We start from the raw sequence: 8,024 nt of genomic DNA on the forward strand, positions 1-8,024 counted from the left end.
ATTTAAGCATGCCATACTCTTTCCTTCACTCATCATCACACCATATTGTGTATTTATTTATGAAATTGCATGGAAACAAATTGCATCTTTGGATAATTTCGGTTATGCATCATATGTGAATTTTAAAGCATGAGGTTTCATTCCAAAACTTTATATAATTGTGCTTGAAGGGGCTGCCATCATTAGGAAATGTTACGGGCATTATACATTTTAAAAGAGTCCTAGAACACCACAACAAGTTGCACATGTAGAGAACAACAAGCTAGAATCACCTTCTCGATTTTTGGTCTCAAGGTTTCGGTTAAGGAATATGCTTTGCAGGGCTTGGCTTGGCTTGGGTCATGGCTTAATCATGGTCTGAGCCAGGGAAGGATTCCTAGCCATGCTAGGACTCGAGTCAAGGGGCTGGGGAGGAGTCCTTGCTTGCTAGGACTCCACCGAGAGCGAACAGGAAGTCGCACAGGGTGCAGCTTGCGCAGGGAGGAAGTTGCTTGGCCAGGGGGCTTTGGGCTGGGCTAGGTTAGGACCTTAGGGTCCTAATAGGGTGCACAAGGGTCTGGGCAGTGGCTGGTATGGTTGGGTTGGCTGATGCCTCGAGAACATGAGGTAACCATGGAGGGCGCGACTACTGTTTGCTCTAACATATGGCTCGCTGCTTGGGTTCAGGGCTGGGCTGGGCTTGGTTGGGCTGTGCATGGTTGAGGGATGGTTAGGGTCAAGTGGGCTCGGTGGTGGCTCAGTTGGAAGAGTCCTAGACTAGATAGGAGTCCTAATGCACTTATGAAACTCACACATACACACATGCATGCAATAGGGTCTACTATCCAGGTGAGTTTGAGTGAGATAAGGCTAGGTTCTTTGGGCTGGGCTTGGTCAAGAGGGTGCCTAGGTGGGTTTTGGCTCGGGTTTGGCTCGAGGTGGATCGACCATGGCTAGAGTATTTTAGGAGTTGTCTAGGGTGGTTCGATCATGGGTCATTATTTCGAATTAAAAGAATAAAATTGGAACCATGGGTCCATGGGTGTGGTTCATGGCTCACAAGGGTAGTTTAGGTAATAAAAATGTTATGTTAAAATTTGGGATCAAAATATTGAGTTTCGGATTTATCCGAGATTTAATCGTCTCTCGAGTAATTAATTAAAAGGTCTAGATTTAAGCCAAATAAAAATATGAAAAAATTAATGTAAGCTTAAATAATTATTTGAGATGGTCTAGAGTCGACGGAATTAAGAAAATGTCCCAAACATGAAATTTTACGTCTAGAGGTAAAACGGTAATTTTACACCTAGAAAATAGTAAACGTCATGTCAGTGTCCTGAATACTGTTTTACATGTTAAAATATTTATTTTAAATGTTTATGGATTTTTATGTCACAATGCTTAATTTAAATTTTTATGATTTAATATGTTAAAAGGTCGATTTTAAACATTTATGAATTTTTATGATTTAATATGTTAAAATATTTATTTTAAATATCAATGGATTTTTATGATGAACGATAACGTCAAAAGATATGTTGTATGCTTAGTTTAAAAGAAAAACATTATATGTATGTTTAATTTTCATGAAGTGATGAGAATACGAAACATTGAGGGAAGTGAAGTAATTGTGATTAATACGATGATATGTTGGAGATATCGTGAGGGAGAAGACCCAGTAGAGCCCGACGATCGTATTTCCATTGACACGATATGATATGTTAATACGTAAGGCCAAGACCCAGTTGATGGGTGAGAGTATCGCTGGTGTCCCCGCCACCCAGTACTGCATGTAGATGGATCCATCGTCTAATACGAATACGAAAGTCCCAATTAACGATCTGAATTCAACGAAAATAAATATGAATATGAATATGAATATGTTGATATGAATACGGAAATTAATACGTATATGAATATGGATATGGATATGGATATGAATATGAACATGACAAATATATGTTTATAATGATATGGTTATGTTTATATATTTATGTTGATATGAAAAAGTTTATGGAAAAATGTTTATGTTTAAGTTTTACATGTTTATGAAAATGTTATTTTAAGTACAAGTATTTTCACTGTTGCATATGATCTGTATATGTATTATTGTGTTATCAAGATTATGGTGTATGGAGTCTTTAAACTCACAATGTATGATCGATGTAGGTGAGTTTGATAATAATGATAATGGAGATCTTGATGGTTGATCTGACTGGACTGAAGGTGCACGTAACCCGAGGACCAGTGCTTCTAGCTCTCTGCATTTACTTTTATGATTTATGTTAAAGATTTTACGAATATTTATTTATGCTTTGAGGGGTTTTTTGAGAGGTTGATAGTATGGGCTATATTTTTCAAATAATGCTTTTAGGTTTGGTAAACGTTTTGATGATTTAAACTATTTCCTTGTTTTTTCAAATATTAGTTGGTTATTCTATTTTAAAATGGTGTCAAGGTATTTTACAGTATACATATGTATATTTTCAAAGTATCAAGATTAAGGAGGAAAAAAAAATTAGTACTTTATAAGAAAATGAGTAGTGGACGTTTCATTAGGGTTCGTTTATGGGTTGTTTTTACACAAATCTAGAGTCCTAATAGGCACTGTAACAGGCCACACGAATTGAAACAAGCTGGAACCGTGGATGCACGTTTTGATGTCAAGGGCTCGGTTTGAGGGAACCATGGTGCATGGCTTGGCTTCGGCGTGACAAGGGATGGGATGGGACATGGTTGGATCAGGAGAGGAGTCCTAGCGTGTACAGCGGATGGGAAGAAGTCCTATCAAGTTAGGACTGTAGAACCCGATAAATCATATTACGCATAAGTCATGCATAATTACTCTTATTTAAATTAAAAAAGATTTCTTTTATTTTTAAAGCATTTTAAAGGTTGTTTAGCCATGATAATTTATTTTAAACAAAAGTTTAGTTTTTTATCTTTTCGGGTAAATAAGCGAGGCCAGATCGGAGTCGGATTATTGAGATAAATTTTAATAATAAGAAAATATTCCTAGACTTAATTTAAGATAAGGAATAATTTATTTTAAGGTAAAAGAAGTTTTAAGGATTTACTTAAATTAATTGGAGTTAAGTAGTAAATAAGCCTTTTATGTCCAATAATTAATTAAAAGCCTAAATTAAAATGTGTGACCAATTGAGATAAGTTAATCTAGGCTTATTTTATCTATGAAATTGTAACTTAACATGTTAGTAATTTATTTTTAAAAATTAGCCATGCATGCAAGATAATTACTATCCCAAATTAATTTGTTATTTCATAAAATACATAATTAGTGTTTAAAAATTTAATGTGTTAAAATTCAATAATTAAAAAATTTTTCCCTCCATTATCTAGCAAGATTTCGGCCACCTCCTTGATAGGATTTAATTAGTTTGACAACTCTCCATTTTTAATTCTCTTCCTTATCCATTTTTGGTAGATAATCCCTTCATTTTTAATCACCAATAATTAATGAATTAAGCAATATTTCTACCCTTATTTTGACAAGAGAATTCGGCCCTTCCACTCCTCCAAATCCCACAATATCACACCTCATTCCTTATCTAACAAACTCTAGGATAGAAAGATTTGATTTGCCATTTAAACTCTCCATTTAATTAGTAACTCCTTTCATTTCCAAGCCATTCTCCCTCACCCCATATTCTCGAAAATTTTGAGCATTTCAGCAAGAAAAATCGTGAGTTGCTCTAGGAAAATTAGAGAGAATAACAAGTAAGAAAAGAGAACTCCGTCTCCGCCGCGTCGTGTTCGTCGTAATCGTTTGTTTTCTTTCAAAACAAATTCAAGGCATGCCTATATCATTCTTTTCTCTTCAATCAAGTCATATACTTATTTTTAAACCATGTTATGTTCATTATTCATGTAGCAAAACCGAAATTATGTCAAGCAATTTTCGAAATATTGTACAAAATTTTCGGCTCTTCTCTTTCCTTGTGCCTTCACGGTTTTTGTTGTTTTTGTGGTTTCAGGGTTTGGCTCGGTTCCAGGCGCTCAAGGCTGCATCTAGGCATGTACTAGGGTGAGTTTGGATCATGTTGGTTCATTAGTTTAAGCCCCCAAATCGTTGGATTTGAGACTTGAAAGCAACTCCACCATAGTTGTAAGTTGAGTCTCGAAATTCTGATTTTTGATTGTTCAAGGAGGTTCGAATCTTGGTTGGCTTTTTGGCCTGTAACCATGGTTAGGACCTTTCCTTAGCATGTCTAGGACATGACCAAGATGACCTTTCATGGCTTGGTTCACTGTCCCATCGGTTTTAAAACAAACAACACAAGACAGCCCCTTCGGTTTTCAATTTCGAGTTTGTGTGAGTAGTTTGAATTTGAGGATGTGGGTGGATCTTGGTTGGCTTCTAGCCCTTAGCCATGGTTCAAACAATACCTCATGATGTTTAGATCAAGCCATGGTCGATCTCATGACCATTGGAATGACCAAGACAACAAGTGAAGTAATATACCCCACGTGTGCTCAATGGCGTCTCGGGTGGAGTTCAGATTTGTCGTACGTGTTGGTTTGGATTGTGTTTGGCCTAGGGCCCTTAGCCATAGTTCAAACCACACCTTAGGATGTTTGGATGAGGCTCTGGTCGGCGGTTCAAGCCCCAATGGCAAATAGCCTCGTAAACAAAGCGATGCAAGCACAGTTGCTGCCGCTGGAATTTTACAGCAACTTTGCTGCGGTTCAGAGGTCACATACGAGTTCTTGGTTGGCTTCTAGCCTATGGCCTTGGACTGGACAGTACCTCATTGAGTTAGGAAGGTCAAGTTTTTGGCCGTTTGTGATTTGGTTAAGTTTAGAGCTCGTACGAGAATTTATGGTGCAATATGCCAAAGTGACTCTCGAAAGAGCGTTTCATGATTTTGTCCTCCATGCACCATTTTCGTGTATTACAGCGCTTGGTATATATTTTTCATCATTTTAGGTGTATTTTAAGCATGGCTAAATGATGGTTCGATGTTTGTTCGGGTTGGTACGGAGTCATGGTTAGATACTAAGTTTGTTGGGCGTAATTGTCTCGTTTTTTGTTCGGTTATGATATGCTGGTGAAATTGAGTTTAATTGCATGTTTCTCACGTTAGAATTAGGTCTCAGGGAGCCTGGGAACGATCCAACCTATTTGGTAAAAACATGATTATAATTATATTACGTGCATAAAATATAAAAAGTTTATTTTTGAGATATATTTGATATGTCTTGTGGCAACCTCACGCTTATGGGATTGCAGCTTATGGGATTATTACTTCACCCGGTGACTTACGACCGGTTCATGTTCATGTATGGGTACGGATATCCAGTCCAAGGGCTGTGATGATCTCTACCGCCCAGTATATTGTGGTTTAGTTTGATCAGACGATTCATGTTATGTTTTGGGCCACTCGCGTAGAACATTATCTCAACAGAAAATTATGATATGCTATTTTATGACAGGGCTCTATCGAGCAAGCATTTTACGTACGATTTTTCAGATATGCACATATTTATAATTATTCATGACACGATTTTCACGTTACGTTTTACGATACGACATTCTTACGTTACGCCAAATTTTATGATATATTTACTTGTTATTTATGATATAAGCGTGCTGAGTCTTTAGACTCACTAGACTTGATTGTTGTAGGTACTGATGAGGTCGAGGCCGAGGGCGGGGACCAGTGAGCCATCTTGGGTCGGTAGTAGTAGGAACCAGATGACCTCATGTTTAAGTTTATTTATCATTTTATGCTCAAACTTATTTTGTTACGATGTATTATTTTAACTTGTGTTTTGATAAACAGTATTTACTTCCGCTGCTACTTTAAACATTTAAACTTTTTATCAGTTTATTTTATGAATGAGGTAAGTTATTTACTTTTAAAGAAAAATTTTAAATAATTCCACAAATTTACAAATACGAAAGATGCGCCTCGACAGTTGGTATCAGAGCCTATGTTCTTGTAAAGGGTTGTACTACTACTGATCTCGAGAAGCTCACGAAGTCACGTCTTCGGTCTGTAAGTTTTACGTTTATGCATTTCGTTTAAAGCACGAAATATTTTAACAGCATGTTTTCATGAAATATTTTATGTCAAGATTATGATTATGCATCATTTATTTAAATTTAAAGAAATAATGGAATTATGCATGTTGATTACGTATGGGTTGTATATATGGAACAATATGCCTCCTAGACGCATTCTTGAGCGCACGAGAGATGATGAGCCTAGCCAGGAGGACGGCGAGAATCAGAGACATGAGAGGAATGTACCTCCACCCCCTCCACCGGACATGAACACCCAGATGTTAGCTGGGATGACTAGGTTCTTCGCACAGTTTGCTGGGAATAACGCTGTGGCAGCCAGGCCGGCGGGGCCTGAGGCGACCTATGAGCGATTCATGAAGATGAGACCTAAGGAGTTCTCAGGGACGGTAAATCCTATGATTGCCGAGGGCTGGATTAAGTCCCTCGAGGTTATTTTCGAATTAACGGAGCTCGGAGATGAAGATAGGGTTCGTTGTGCAACCTATCTGTTTGGAGGAGACGCCCGCTTATGGTGGGAAGGAGCATCCGTAGGCTTGAATTTGGCTACTCTGAGCTAGACGCGCTTTACAGAGGTATTCTACTCTAAATACTGACGAGGTGCGTTCCAGGTTGACCAGGGAGTTCATGACCCTGAGGCAGGGAGATATAACTGTTACAGAGTTCATCCGTAAGTTTGAGAGGGGTTGCCATTTCGTACACCTGATTGCGAATGATGCTGGAGCCAAACTGAGGCATTTTCTAGATGATCTGCGGCCGATGTTGCGCCGTTATGTTAGGGTGGCTGGACCTACTACTTATGACGTCGCTGTCTCCAGAGCTCTAGCTGCAGAGCAGGACCAGAATGATATAGAGAGATACCGCCAAGGCAAGCGACCAGTCCAAGTGCCGCACCGCCCTCCTCCTCAGCAGCAGCATCAGAGTAAGAGGCCTTTCCACGGCCCACCCAGAATCAGATGACATCAGCAGTAGGGACGTGCAGTCCCGAGGACTTTAGAGCATCTAGTCTGTCCTAGGTGCACACGTCGCCATGCTGGAGCCTGTATGTATGGCTCCGGGAAGTGTAACAAGTGTGGTAGTCCAGACCACTTGCTGAAGCAGTGCCTGCAGGGGAGTCTGCCTAGCCAAGGCAGAGTTTTTGCTCTCCATGCAGCGGAGACGAACCCGAAGACAATGCTCATGACAGGTACCTTTAACCTTTAAGTTTGTATTTGGGAATTTATATTTTGGGTTGAGATTTTGAACTTAGAATTTGTGATAGGATTGCATGCTCTAATCAGTGTTATTTTCGGGAATTTAGTTTAGAAGAACTCTGGCCTTCGCATGTCTATAATTTCAGTTCTTGTAACTATTGGGTTCAGCTTAGTGTTCCAATCTTTCAGGGAGAATTTTTATAACTGGTTCACCTACGAAAGCCTTGATAGATTCAGGGGCTACTCATTCGTTCATTTCGGAGACCTTTGCTAATTTTCTCAAGGTCAAGACCATTGGGCTAGATATAGCCTATTCAGTAGTACTGCCTTCTGGAGATGAGCTGGCAGCTACTAATGTGATCCGATACATAGACCTCGAGCTTCATGGAAATCTTGTTTATGCGGATCTTATCGTTTTGCCGATGCCAGAGTTTGATATCATTCTGGGGATGGACTGACTACTAAGGAACATAGCTTTAATAGACTTTCAGCGGAGATCCGTTCTAGTCCGACAGCCTGGGATGGAGCAGTTCTTAATCGAACTAGACAGGTACTTTCATTTACCGCGTTTGATATCTTGTGTCCAGGCTAGGAAGCTCATGCATAGAGGGTGTCAAGCGTTTTTGGCAACTTTTATATCCGTTCCCAAGGCACCCATTCAGTCAGCCTCCGATGTCCCAATTGTTAGGGATTTTCTAGACGTTTCTCCTAACGACGTCTCTGGTATGCCATTCGAGCGAGAGGTGGAGTTTTCTATTGAGCTTATGCCAGGTACGGATCCGATATCAAAAGCACCGTACCGATTT

The sequence above is a fragment of the Primulina eburnea genome, chromosome 4 (assembly GCF_022965805.1).
Source record: "Primulina eburnea isolate SZY01 chromosome 4, ASM2296580v1, whole genome shotgun sequence".
Classification (NCBI taxonomy): Eukaryota; Viridiplantae; Streptophyta; class Magnoliopsida; order Lamiales; family Gesneriaceae; genus Primulina; species Primulina eburnea.